Source organism: Lathyrus oleraceus, chromosome 4, assembly GCF_024323335.1.
Source record: "Lathyrus oleraceus cultivar Zhongwan6 chromosome 4, CAAS_Psat_ZW6_1.0, whole genome shotgun sequence".
NCBI lineage: Eukaryota > Viridiplantae > Streptophyta > Magnoliopsida > Fabales > Fabaceae > Lathyrus > Lathyrus oleraceus.
In genome coordinates this window covers 293,992,660-294,005,619 of record NC_066582.1, presented here as the reverse complement: position 1 = coordinate 294,005,619, position 12,960 = coordinate 293,992,660, and the positions used below count along the sequence as shown (strand labels likewise).

The 12,960-nt window shown below is 38.0% G+C and overlaps 1 long non-coding RNA gene and 1 pseudogene across 1 annotated transcript; both read left to right on the top strand.

Annotated features, from left to right (window-relative positions):
• Positions 1–6,693: 6,693 nt before the first annotated feature.
• Positions 6,694–9,000, top strand: LOC127075184 (uncharacterized). The gene is made up of 3 exons (XR_007786232.1): positions 6,694–7,118; positions 7,782–7,928; positions 8,085–9,000. It is a non-coding gene; the product is annotated as an uncharacterized LOC127075184 (long non-coding RNA).
• A 1,758-nt stretch (positions 9,001–10,758) lies between these two features.
• On the top strand, positions 10,759–12,142 carry LOC127137171 (putative F-box/FBD/LRR-repeat protein At5g22610; annotated as a pseudogene).
• Positions 12,143–12,960: the final 818 nt, after the last annotated feature.

The window sequence follows — 12,960 nt, the reverse complement described above, 5'->3', positions numbered from 1 at the left end:
AGGAATATACCCTCATCACTTTTGGGATCCAGCTTCCTTCTCTGTTCACGATCTGTGAGAATGTAGCATTTACTTCCAAAAATATGAAAGTACTTCACTGTGGGTTTTCTGCCTTTCCATATTTCATATAGAGTGGAGGAGGTTCCTTTTCTCAAGGTGACTCTGTTGTGGACATAGCACGCGGTATTCATTGCTTCAGCCCAAAAGTGCATGGAGAGCTTCTTTGCATGAATCATTGCTCTGGCAGATTCTTGAATAGTTCTATTTTTTCTTTCAACTATCCCATTCTGCTGGGGAGTTATAGGGGAGGAGAATTCATGACTTATTCCTTCAGACGAGCAAAACTCATCAAACTTGGAATTCTTGAACTCCGTACCATGGTCACTCCTAATCCGGACCACACACGTGTCCTTTTCCCTTTGAAGTCTGATGCACAGTTCTTTGAAGACATCAAATGTATCTGACTTCTCTCTGATGAAGCTTATCCACGTGTATCTGGAATGGTCATCAACCACCACGTAGGCATATCTCTTCCCACCAAGACTTTCAACCTGCATAGGTCCCATTAAGTCCATATGCAACAGTTCCAGAACTCTGGAAGTTGTAGGATGTCCCAGCTTTGGATGTGACATCTTGGTTTGCTTGCCCACCTGGCATTCTCCACAGACTCTTCCTTCATCAATGAGCAGCTTTGGGATTCCTCTGACTGCTTCCTTGGATATAATCTTCTCCATTCCCCGTAAGTGGAGATGTCCAAGTCGTCTATGCCACAGCTTCACCTCCTGTTCTTCCTTGGCTGAGGAGCATATTGTGGAGAAGTTAGAGACTTTAGGTTCCCACAGATAACAGTTATCTTTGGACCTGGTTCCTCTCATGACTTCCTGATTGTCACTATTTGTCACAATGCACAGCTCCTTAGTAAACTGAACATAGAATCCTTGATCACACAACTGGCTTATGCTGATGAGATTTGCAGTTAGTCCTCTTACTAACAGTACATTATTCAGTTTTGGAACTCCAGAGCAGTCCAGCTTGCCCACACCTTTTATTTTTCCTTTGGCACCATCACCAAAGGTCACATAGCTGGTAGTGTGAGGTTGAATATCCACCAGTAGATTTTCCATACCAGTCATATGTCTTGAGCATCCACTGTCAAAGTACCAGTCTTCTCTGGTAGAAGCCCTTAGAGCTGTGTGTGCTAACCTAGCATACCATTGTTGCCTCTGGCTGGGGACATAGCGCTTGTATGTCTTATGCTTAGGTCTGACATGCGAGGCTTGGTTAGGAAAACCATGAATCCAGTAGCAGAAGGCTTTGATATGTCCAAGCCTACCACAGTGGTGACACCTCCACCCCTGGAATTTCCTCTTCTGATGATCATTCATCCTAGTTCCCCGATGTTGAGACACTGACTTTGACTTCCGCTTGAACTTCTGAACTTTAGCCTTTGGGCGTTTGTGTTCAGCTGAGGATCTTTTCCCAAATCCTAGGCCAGATTTGGTTCCAGACTTCTGTCCCACCTTTAGAATTTCTTCCAAGGTGTCAGTTCCCTTGTTCATCATTCTGATGGATTTAGTCATCTGGTTCAGCTTGGAGGTCAGCAAGGCTATCTCACCATTTAGACCATCTATAGCTGTCAGATGCTTCTGTCTCTCATCTTCCAGTTCCTGGATGATTTTCTTCTACTTTTCTCCTTGTGCACGGACTTCTGCACTGGTGGTACACAGCTTCTTATAGGCTGCAGCAAGTTCATCAAAGGTCAGTTCATCTGCACTTGAGTCATCATCAGAGGCACAAACACTGGTTAGTGCAGTGACATGCTTGGCAGATTCTCCTTCAGATTCACTTTCAGAATCTCCTTCAGACCATGTGATAGTTAGCCCCTTCTTTTGCATCTTGAGATAAGTAGGACATTCAGCTCTGACGTGTCCATACCCTTCACAACCATGACACTGGATTCCCTTTCCTTGGTTGAACTTTTCTTCAGAAGTTGATCTTTTCCTGATGTCAGACGGGATGTTCTTAACATTAGGTCCCCCTCTTTGATCAATCTTCTTCACGAACTTGTTGAACTGTCTCCCAAGCATGGCTAAAGCTTCTGATATACTTTCATCACCTTCAGTATATCCTGCTTCTGACTCCTCTTCAACATTGGATACAAAAGCTATGCTTTTGTTCTTCTTTTCAGCATTCTCACACAAGCCCATTTCAAAGGTTTGGAGAGAGCCAATGAGTTCATCCACCTTCATATTGCTGATGTCCTGCGCCTCCTCTATGGCTGTGACCTTCATAGCAAACCTCTTAGGCAAGGACCTGAGAATCTTTCTTACAAGTTTCTCTTCAGCCATTTTCTCACCTAGTCCACCAGAGGTGTTTGCAATTTCAAGAATATTCATGTGAAAGTCATGAATAGTCTCATCTTCTTTCATCCTCAGATTTTCAAACTTGGTGGTCAGCATCTGAAGTTTGGACATCTTCACCTTGGAAGTACCTTCATGAGTTACCTTGAGGGTATCCCAAACTTCCTTAGCTAGTTCACAGTGGTGCACCAGCCTGAAGATGTTCTTACTGATTCCATTGAACAATGCATTTAAGGCCTTGGAATTTCCAAGAGCTAATGCCTCTTGCTCCTTGTCCCACTCTTCTTCAGGAATCTGCACACTGACTCCATCTTCACCTGTCCTCATTGGATGTTCCCATCCTTTGTTGACAGCTCTCCAGACTTTTCTATCTAGAGACCTTAAGAAGGCTATCATACGAGGCTTCCAGTCATCATAATTAGAGCCATCCAACATGGGTGGTCTATTTGAGTGTCCTATATCCTTGTCCATGGTACTAGAAAGTAACTTCCCTAGATCTCACCCAGAAAATCACAGGCAGGGTGCCTGCTCTGATGCCAATTGAAATTCTAGTTATCAGACTTTGGATGTCACACGGGTTGTTATGACATCCAATTCTGCACAAACAGGGATTATGCAGAACTTAAACGTAAGTGCAGTAAATAACACAAGTAATTGTTTACCCAGTTTAGTCCAACATGACCTACATCTGGGGGCTACCAAGCCAGGGAGGAAATCCACTATTAGTAGTATCAATTCAAAGCTAAACTCACCCATTTACAACTTATCACTTAATCCCTACCCAATGCAATTTCAATCTTACACTAAGATCAGAGATCCTACTCACTCCCCCTCAATCACCTCAGTGATTACTATCTTTAATCAATATTAAAGACACGTTGAAGTCACACTTCAAACAACTCTTGATTGTGCTTCACAGCTTTAATCAAGATACACAGCACTCACGCTTAAAAGCTTTGAGCGACACAACACTTACAACTCAATGAACACCCTATGCCACAACAATCATCTACTTGATAATGGCTTGGCTTACAAGATACGTCTAATACAAAACTCACAATAATACAGCAGTGAAGTATGATGGACACACACAATCTTCACGCCTCAAAATCCCCGAAGCTGAATGAAGGAACGCCTTCCTTTTTATATTGCAGCACCTGGGCTTTTGCACCTGTATTCTCCTGAATTTAAGGTCACACGAGTTCCCATAAATTCAACATTTAGGTTACTAACAAATAGGCTATTTGTTAGGTTCATTAAATGTAACTTGGTTGTTGATTTCCTGGTTTTTCTCTAAGCTGTTGACTTCCTGAAGAATAGCCCAAGAAAAGCTGAAACAGAAAACTGAACAACCTACAATCTAGCATATGCTGTCAGGAATGAATGTCACGACATTCAGCTTGACATCAAAGATCATATGCTGAGTCTGTTTTTCCAGAAAACAGACTGTACAATTTTGTTGATCTGTACATGACCAAAAAGACCATACTACAGTAACAACTTACATTAATAAATGTCAAAGTATCCAATTTGACATTTACACATTTGGCCTTAAGTTAGTTCTGTTATCCTCTTGAAGAACAAACTAAGAGACATACTGAAGTGTAGCAGAATACCACTCTGTCTATTATTCAGTATATACTGTCCATGATGAATGTCATAACATCCAGTTTGACATTCACACAGTAGGCCTTATGCCAGGTCTGGTTCTTCCTTGATAACCAGACTGCAAATGAATACTGAGCTCTAACAGAACACCAACTGTTCTATTCCTCAGTAGCTGCTGACAGGGATGAATGTCACAGTCTCCAGTTTGACATTCAATAAATCCTGTATTAGCTAATCCTGCAGTAACTACTCAAGTGTGTCATGACATCAGTCAAGACATCAGAGTACAGTTAGATATTCTAACCTACACTGCAGTCACACATCCACACCATGTCATGACATCAGTCAAGACATTAGAATCCAGCTAGTCTTTTACCATATAATGCAGCCAATTAAACACCTACACATAGCAATCGTAGTTCGGAACCACGAGAATAGAAAGAGAGAGACATACAATGATGCAGAGTATAATTTGTACCAACAGAATGGTACCAAAAGGTATTTGTCCAAGCAACGGGGACTCACAAGACAAACCTAATTTCAGAGGTTAACTACCATGAAACAAGGAGAGAGAGAGATATTGGTCTAAGCGACATGGGACTCATAAGACAAACACCAATTCAAGGAATGATTGTAGTATTATATAGTACAAGGAATATTGTATCACTGGATGGGGAACAAACAATTCGAGATCAAATGAGAATAGTATCTTCGATCCAAGAAGGAGATAGACTCTGAATCGAAGAGCAAGGTCGGCGTTTACCAGTATGTGGGCTAGTAAGACCGCCACTATAGGGTAAAGCCAAAAAGAAAGAATGAATTAAGTGTTTAGGCATAGTCCCAAACAACTCTCGATTGATGAGGTGGATTGTCGCTAGACCGTCCTAAAAGGATAGACAAGGAGTCCAAGGAGGAGTATGATTGATCTCAAAAAGGATGGTATTGCTAGAATGAATGAAGAATGATTGATTGCTAAATAGGGTAGCTCGCGAAGAAACTGGGTTCTCCTGCCTACGTATCCTTATAGTGCAATAAGGAAATCAGAGCTTTCGTAGTTCAACCCACTAGGATTGAAAGCAAAGGTGATTAAAGAGGCAAGAAGATATGATTGAATGGTTGAATTGAAATGATTAGAATGTAGAATGAGTAGACTTGATAATTGTAGAATAAGGATCACACTAAAGTCTATGAGTAAAGGAGGACACGATAAGCAACGCGCCAAATGTATCGCACCCAAAGATATCCATAATGAGTGTAGGAAAGCTCCAGTCTCATTCCTTCTTTACTACTTATGGCTCGTGGCATGTAACTCTCGTCTTAACTTTTAAGTGGAGTGAGAAGAATCTTTGTTGTTTCTTGTATTGATGAAGACCTTATCAATCTTTCGAATCGAATTGCACTAAAGTCTATGAATAGAGGTGAATATGATGAGTGTCGGGTCATTCGTCCCATACCCAAAGATATTCAGAATGGGGGTAGGAATTCTCCAGTCCCACTCATTCTCTATTGCTTAAGGCTCGTGTCATACAACTTGATTCATGATTGATAAATTGTTGATGTAGTCCTTGCTTGTTGCATGATACTTTATGAAGGGAGATAGAATTGTCAATTGTATGATTAGAATTGTGCTTAAGTCTATGTATAGAGGTGAATATGATGAGCACTGGGTCATTCGTCCCATACCCAAATATATTCAGAATGGGGGTAGGAATTCTCCAGTCCCACTCTTTCTCTATAACTTATGGCTCATTCCACATAATTCCAACTTTGATTTAACAAGCTTTTGCAGTTTCCGCCTTTGAAGCACTTGTATAATCTACTTCTTGGTATGACTGAGGATACCTTGATTGAGACTCTTGACTTGAGGCTTCGAGTTCCACATCTTAGAGAAAAAGTCTTATTAAGTGACCAAGGGTCTTTTGGTCACTCAAATTAGACTGTGGGGTTATACAAGTTCAAAGGATTTAATTGATCAAAATTACTTTTGATCAATTTGAAGCGTGGGGTTTGAATTAATTGGAATTAAGATAAAAACCTAACCTAATGGTTAAAATAGAATTTACAGGATATTCCTAAGGGGAACATACAATTGTTAGTCGAAACATGATTTAAAACTATTTAAAATTCTAAGTCAGAATAAGTCCTAAGGGAGCATGCATTTGTATGGCTAAAATATCAAGGTAAACCCTTAAGGGTTAAAATGGTCATTTCACATGGATATGTCAATTAGGGACAATGTTAAATTCTCAATAAAATTCTAATCATAGCCTAATATGGATTAAATTCTAAAATCTATTTTTAACCTAATGTTTGGAGATTAATTAACTTCTAAAAACAATTAGAAACTAATTAACCCTAAGTTCTATTCTAATTAAAATGTTAATTAATCCTACATTCTAATTAAATCCTAATGATCTAACCCTAAAGACTTGATTAACCTAAGTAATTATTCTTAATTAAATTAATCCTAATTAAATCTAACAAATAAATGAAGGTAATTAAAAACCACAAGCTTGGGGTGTAATTCTGGAACGGGGTGTGTGGCTAGCGAAAGAGCCTTTAGCCCAAGATTCATCCTGCCAATAACAAAAAAAAACCAAGGTAGCAACAACAGGGGGGTGCAAAGTGGCATTGTGGTGATGATGGATGGAAGAACCCCTTGGGCCCGAATTGCAAGCCCAATTGCCAAGGTCTGAAAAGGTTTTCCAACAAAAATGAGATTTGAAAACTTCTTGATGCGCGCCCTCACCTCGCGCCGGCTCTGGCCAGAGGCCGTCCGTGGGCCACCACGTCGGAAGTCTTTTCCGGTGGCGGCAGCCACCGAAACATGAACCAAATACCCTAACCAAATTGCCTCCACCTCCCTAAGTCGAAACTATACTCCAATTCGAGCAGAAACGAATTCATCATTATGAATCTAACTCTAGAATTCAAGAACCCTAGAGGCAAGAATGTGAACTAAACCGTGATGCCTAGGATTCAGAGTCCTAATTGTTAGGGTTTTGAGTTGCCTTGAGCTATGCTTCAAACATATGACATGGTTTCAAAGAGAGGGCGAAGAAGAACCTACCTTCGAAGCTAAGGATCGCTTCGGCGAGATGTTTGATCGGAGAAGACAAAATAAACTAAGGAAAATCACTTGATCAAAAGGTACGCCTCTGTATATCTCTCTTTATGCCTTCACTGCTTCCAATTAATGTTCTTCTCCCGAACTCTTTATGATATTGTTGAGTTGTGTGTGATGCAAGGTTAAGCTCACTCTTCTTGAAGCTTAAATGTGAAGCTTCAATGGAGACTGAGGAGATCTCTTGAGTGGGAGAGGGATTGAGCTGAGAGAATGCAGTAAAAATGGAATTGGTTGCTGAAATTCCAAATGATTGGTGTGTGTGTAAAATGAAGATGCACCAATGTGATTTATAGAGCTTTAGAATCGCAACTGACTTGGGTAGATTAGACAGCTTAGTTAGAGTTAGGTCAGCTACCCAATTGTTAAGGTTAGCTTGTAAGTTAGCTAGGGTTAACCAATAATGTTAGTTAGAACTGATGTATTTTTGAGTTTACACTTCAGTTGGTTAGTTAGGATGATTATGAAATTAATTAAAGGTGATTGGTAAACCAGCTGCCATGAGCAAGGACTGATATTATCAGTTGGCTTTGCTTGTATGTTAAGGCTTATTTATGGGTATGTTAGAATTATTTATTTGATATTCACATGTCATGGCTAAGGTATATTCATGATGCATATGCTTGGATTCTAATTGTTATCATAATTGCACAATGGTGTTTGATTATGTCATATTAATTGTTATGCAGGTTTTACCAGGTACTGGGCTTGATTTACCTGTCAATTGATGGGGATTAATTCTAATGCTAGACACTTGAGCGGATCCTGCATTGTTATGGCTTTGGTGGTTGCCCTGCAGGTCATCTGGCATTTGTTTTGTTGCAGATATATGTAGTGTAAGTTAGTTTCACATTGCCTTGTTGTTAAGTTCAAGTTTATGAGTTGCCTTCAGTTCTAAACCTAGTTTGTTATAGGATGCTTGCTAGTTACCCTGGTCTGTCATTTGCTGTCACATGAAAACACATGGTTTAACTGGTTCTTTGGCTGAGCAGGTCAATATGTTATGTTAATGAAGCCCGCTGTTTCAAAGATGCTTCCAAGGTTTTTGAGATAACATCATCTGCCACGACTTGCTTACCTTGACTGGAAGCGTTAATTCATCATTATCTTTCTTGGGTTGATTATCAGAAAGATGGAAATAGATCATTGTCGGGTTAGAATTTCCTTGTGCCCCAAATCTGCTCTTTGAACTACCAATTATGCAATTCTGTCTCATAGTTTTACTCGCAGGTGCAGCTGGTGTGTGTATGCATTAATACTTATGGATTATTGTGAGGCAATAATGGATGGTAAGTAGTTTCGTCATGTTAATTTGGACTCAGTTGGTGTGAATTAGAATAACTTGAAGCAATGCATTGAGCAATCTTGAAGTGGAAGTGGTCATTACTCATTCTGCAACAGGTGAATGGCTTACATTTCTGACTTGGTGCGTTCATGGCCATGGTCCATTGGCTTATATGTTGCATCATGCTTCCATACTGCAGAGTACTCATTGGTTCATGTCACGATTTGTCTTGCCATCTTGATTCCATGCCATGATTTTATATGTTATGATTTGGACTTGTGCTTTGCCTCTTGCTCATGTAGGTCTCTTGGACAATGCATCGTGACATCAAGTTTGGATTTTTTGACTATCATGTACAAAAGGCAAGAACCCAAGGGTCAAGGATCAAAATTTGACCTTAGGATTAGAATTAGGACTAGGACTTAGGGTTTTAGGATGAAAAGGACTTGGGTTGACTTTGGTCAAGGTTGACCAAAAAGTCAACCGTTGACCAAAGTTAACCGTTGACCAAAGTCAACATTTGGTCAACATGTAATTGTTTTGTACTTTTCTCATGTAATGGATATTTTATGGATGAGATTGAATGGTATTGGCCAATTGAATGAAAATGAACTGATTTAGTATATGAACATGTTACTTGAAATGGTTTGAATTTGGACTTGAATGATCATGACTTGCAATTAGGCATGAATGAACTTGACTTATATGAAATGAACTAGTTTGAAATGGATTGAAATGACCTGTATAAGCTCAAACCAAAATCCATAAATGACACATGAAAGAAAGACATAAAGACCTCAACAAGACCAAAATGTACAATGAACTAGGGCCTAAACAAAACCTATGGACCAAGCAATGATGACATGTCAATGATAAGATGAATGACTGGAAGTAGATGCAGGTTGTGAGACTAAGAACTTTGGGCTACGACTGATGAACCATGAACAAGAGGTTGAGTGAAGCATATAATAGGTGAATAATCACATGAAACTAGGGTTAGGAGGTCATCCAATGTGTAGGAGAAAACATCAAGGTTTTGATGCCCTGGTGAATGCCATAATTAGGCCCTCTTGGATTAAAGATCAAGAAATTAGGGTTTTTAATGTCACCCGATAAAAAGTCAAGCCACAAGGCACATTATTACCAATACCCTCCTTGATTAGGGTTTATCTAGCCAAGACAAGGCCCGAAGAGTATCCCCAAGATTCCATAACCCTATCATCAAGAATTAGGGTTTGCATGACCTGAGGAGTGTGAAGCTATGGTGATCCCCTAGTGGAATGAATGATGCTTATGCATGAGTTACTAACGTATGCAACTGATCCCCAAGTCAAGTGGTTGTGTGGAAATATGAAAAAGGGAGAGACAAATTTTGGGGTACAACAATCACTACAACATAAGCAAACTTAAAACAGAACATTTCTAACTGATTACAACAATCAAACTTATGTCATCTCGTCCAAACATCATTTCCCTAGCATCCTTATCAGTTTTGATTCGCACCCAACCAAATATACTACCGAGTCTCTCAATACTTCTAATTTTTTCCTCTTCTGATATTTTTCCATCTAACCAACGAACCAACTCCCTCTTCAGTTGATCGAAACTATTGATGTTCCAGAAGAGCATCAATATTGGAGGTTTGTCTCTCGAATAAACCATTTTTCCATAGCGGCGACGAACACCAAACATGTTTGCAATATGATGAAATGAGATGTGAAAAAATGATTCATACAACACCTCTATTTATAACACAAAAAATTGCACATTACACTGAGGCATCAGACAAATTGGCACATGAGCGCCAAATGGATTGGCAACACCATGTGTTGTAGCCAATCCAATTGGCGCTTCCTCTCTAAGTTTAAAATGAGGCGCCAATTGATCTGACGCCTCCTTTTAAAAGTGAGGTAGATTGAGAATTTTTTTAAAATCAGAGTTATTTTGAGATATTTTTTGAAAACCAGAGCAATTTGGATAAAAAAATTCCTATATCTGCATGACCGAAAATATAAGATTAAATTTAATAATGTGTGGTGTAGAAAATTAATAGCTTCTAAACTATTTCAAGTGATCCACACAATTATTTTTCACATCATAGTAAAAATGTTGAACTCTCAAAATAAAATATATGCAGAGTTTGAAAAAGTGAAAGAAATTAATAAAGTTAAATGCAAATCAATAATTATTTGTAATGATCATAATAAAATTTCCTATTTTATTAAAAAAATCGTATCAAACCAAAGAATATTAAAAAATGATTAACTTCATCAAATATTAGAATAAACGATATATCTTAAAAAGTGTAATGAGATCCAAGTAAGGCAGATAGAAACCTACAACATAGCAGAACAAAAACTTTGAAATTGCTTGATCTAAAAATGGAAGAAATCATAACGTTGAGAATAATTGACCTGATGAAGAAAATATTTTATATAATTAATAAAGAAAAATCATTGAATTTAAAGATATGTAACCAATATTATAACCACAATCAACTAAATAATAGTAAATACAAATCTAAAATAATATATATAAATATTTGTACAATACCAAAACTTTTATAAATTCAGATGTTTCTAAAAGAGATGAAAATACTTTGTGAGAATCTGTGCCACCTTCCTCCCAGAAGTTGAAATTCACCGATGGGAGTTTCTCTTGGACTTTTCTTGAAGTAGATTATTACCCCAAAAGGTCCTTTGAAGTAGATTGTTATGACAGACAGTTCCTTGAGAGTGTTGGCAAAACAACATTGGGCATCATTGGCAACTTGCAGACTATGGTGGAAGCATGCATTCACTTCTTTCCCTCACAAATAAGTGAATCTGTCGACCCTATTCTCAACCGCATATATGCCTCCTTTGACGGGTTAGATATACAATTGCGTCATTCGACATCAAAGGTGAAGCTTTATTATTATGGCAAATTACACTAACCCCCTAAATTCTGTCTAAATGTCATAAACGCCACTTTTAGATTGACACAAACCTCTTTTATTTGTGTGTTGAAATTACAAACTCCTCCCCTTAACTTAATAACATGCTTAATCCAGGGGAGATCACTATAATTTGCCCTTATTATTCTGGTTTATACATATTTATGTGTGCTTTTATACTTATATCGTGCCACCCTTGATGTTAACATGGACTAGCAGTGCTCACTTCGCCCTCTGATTCTAAATTATCCTGAATTTAGCAATTTGGTTCATCTAAAGTTCATTCTTCCCTGTTTCAACACAAATCTTCTAGTCAATGTGCTTGACAAGTGTCGTATGATTGAAGTTTTAATAATCCAGAGCAACAAGGTTTGTTGGCTTCTCAAGTTTAACTCAAACAATCTTTGGTTTGTTTATGTATGCATATGTTTCTATCTATTTATCTATATGGACATACAAATATATGCTTGACTCATGTTGTGTCTTGATGTTTGTAGGAGGAACAACCACCTTTAAGGACATGGGACCCAAAGTCAACAACAGTTCCTAAGTGTATCATATCCAGCCTAAGTTATATTCACATAGAAGGATATCAAGAATTTGAAGATGAGTTGACATTTGCTGAATATATTTTGCGGAACGGACTTAATTTGGAGACAATGGTTATTTTTGTTGATACTTGAATGGAACAAACAAATAAGTACCATTCTCTCAAAAGATTAACCGACATGCCAAGGAGATCCAGCATGTGCCAACTTAAATTTGACCCAGCTATATCTTCTTAAGGTGAAAACTCTCGCCGTCTACTTTATTTTATATATCAAAGTTCATTCAGCCTGACTTAGTTCTACCTTCATGACAACTATATTTGCCTTGTATTTTTACAATACGCATTGCACACATTTTCAACTATGGTTCAGCTTTAATCCAATACCAAATTTTCTTCGATGTAGTTATCTTATCTTCTCATGATAATATCTAGTTGGGAAAATATTCTAACCTTTTCCCCTATAACAATGTTTGCTTTAGGATTTCATGCTCATTGAAATTTGCAAAATTTATAAGGTTGAAGAAAATGATGACCTTTACATGCTTAATGAAATTGATAGATTTTTCCTAGATGGAATGCTACGTATAGTTGTTGTCATTTGATAAAAAATGAGGGAAAATCTCAGGTTGTGAATTGGGGATTAGAACCCAGATTTTCTAAATGGGAAATACTTATTTGTTGTATTTTCCTACTAATATCTCTTGGTGTTTGTATAGTCTTAAAGTTGGCCTAGGCTTAACATTAACAAGCATGCCAAAATTCAATTTTGTGAAAATCCATAGTGTGGGTAAAGAAAAACAGAAGACCTGGTTCAAATTATATGTTATATGTTGCTTACATTCTCAACTTGCCTTGTCTTTGTTATTATTAGATAGCTTAACAAATTAGAATTGTCATAATAATGTTATATGTTATGAATATGATTTGTAAAACCTTATTATGTCTATGGATGTGCGGGAAGTTGTTAAGGAAACATAGTCTGATATTCAAAACTCCTCTCAAATTTTTGGTTTAAAATCAGAGTTATGGCATGCGAAACAAGGTGACATGAGTGTAACTGCTTATTAAAATGAACTGTTAACACTGTGGCAAGAGTTA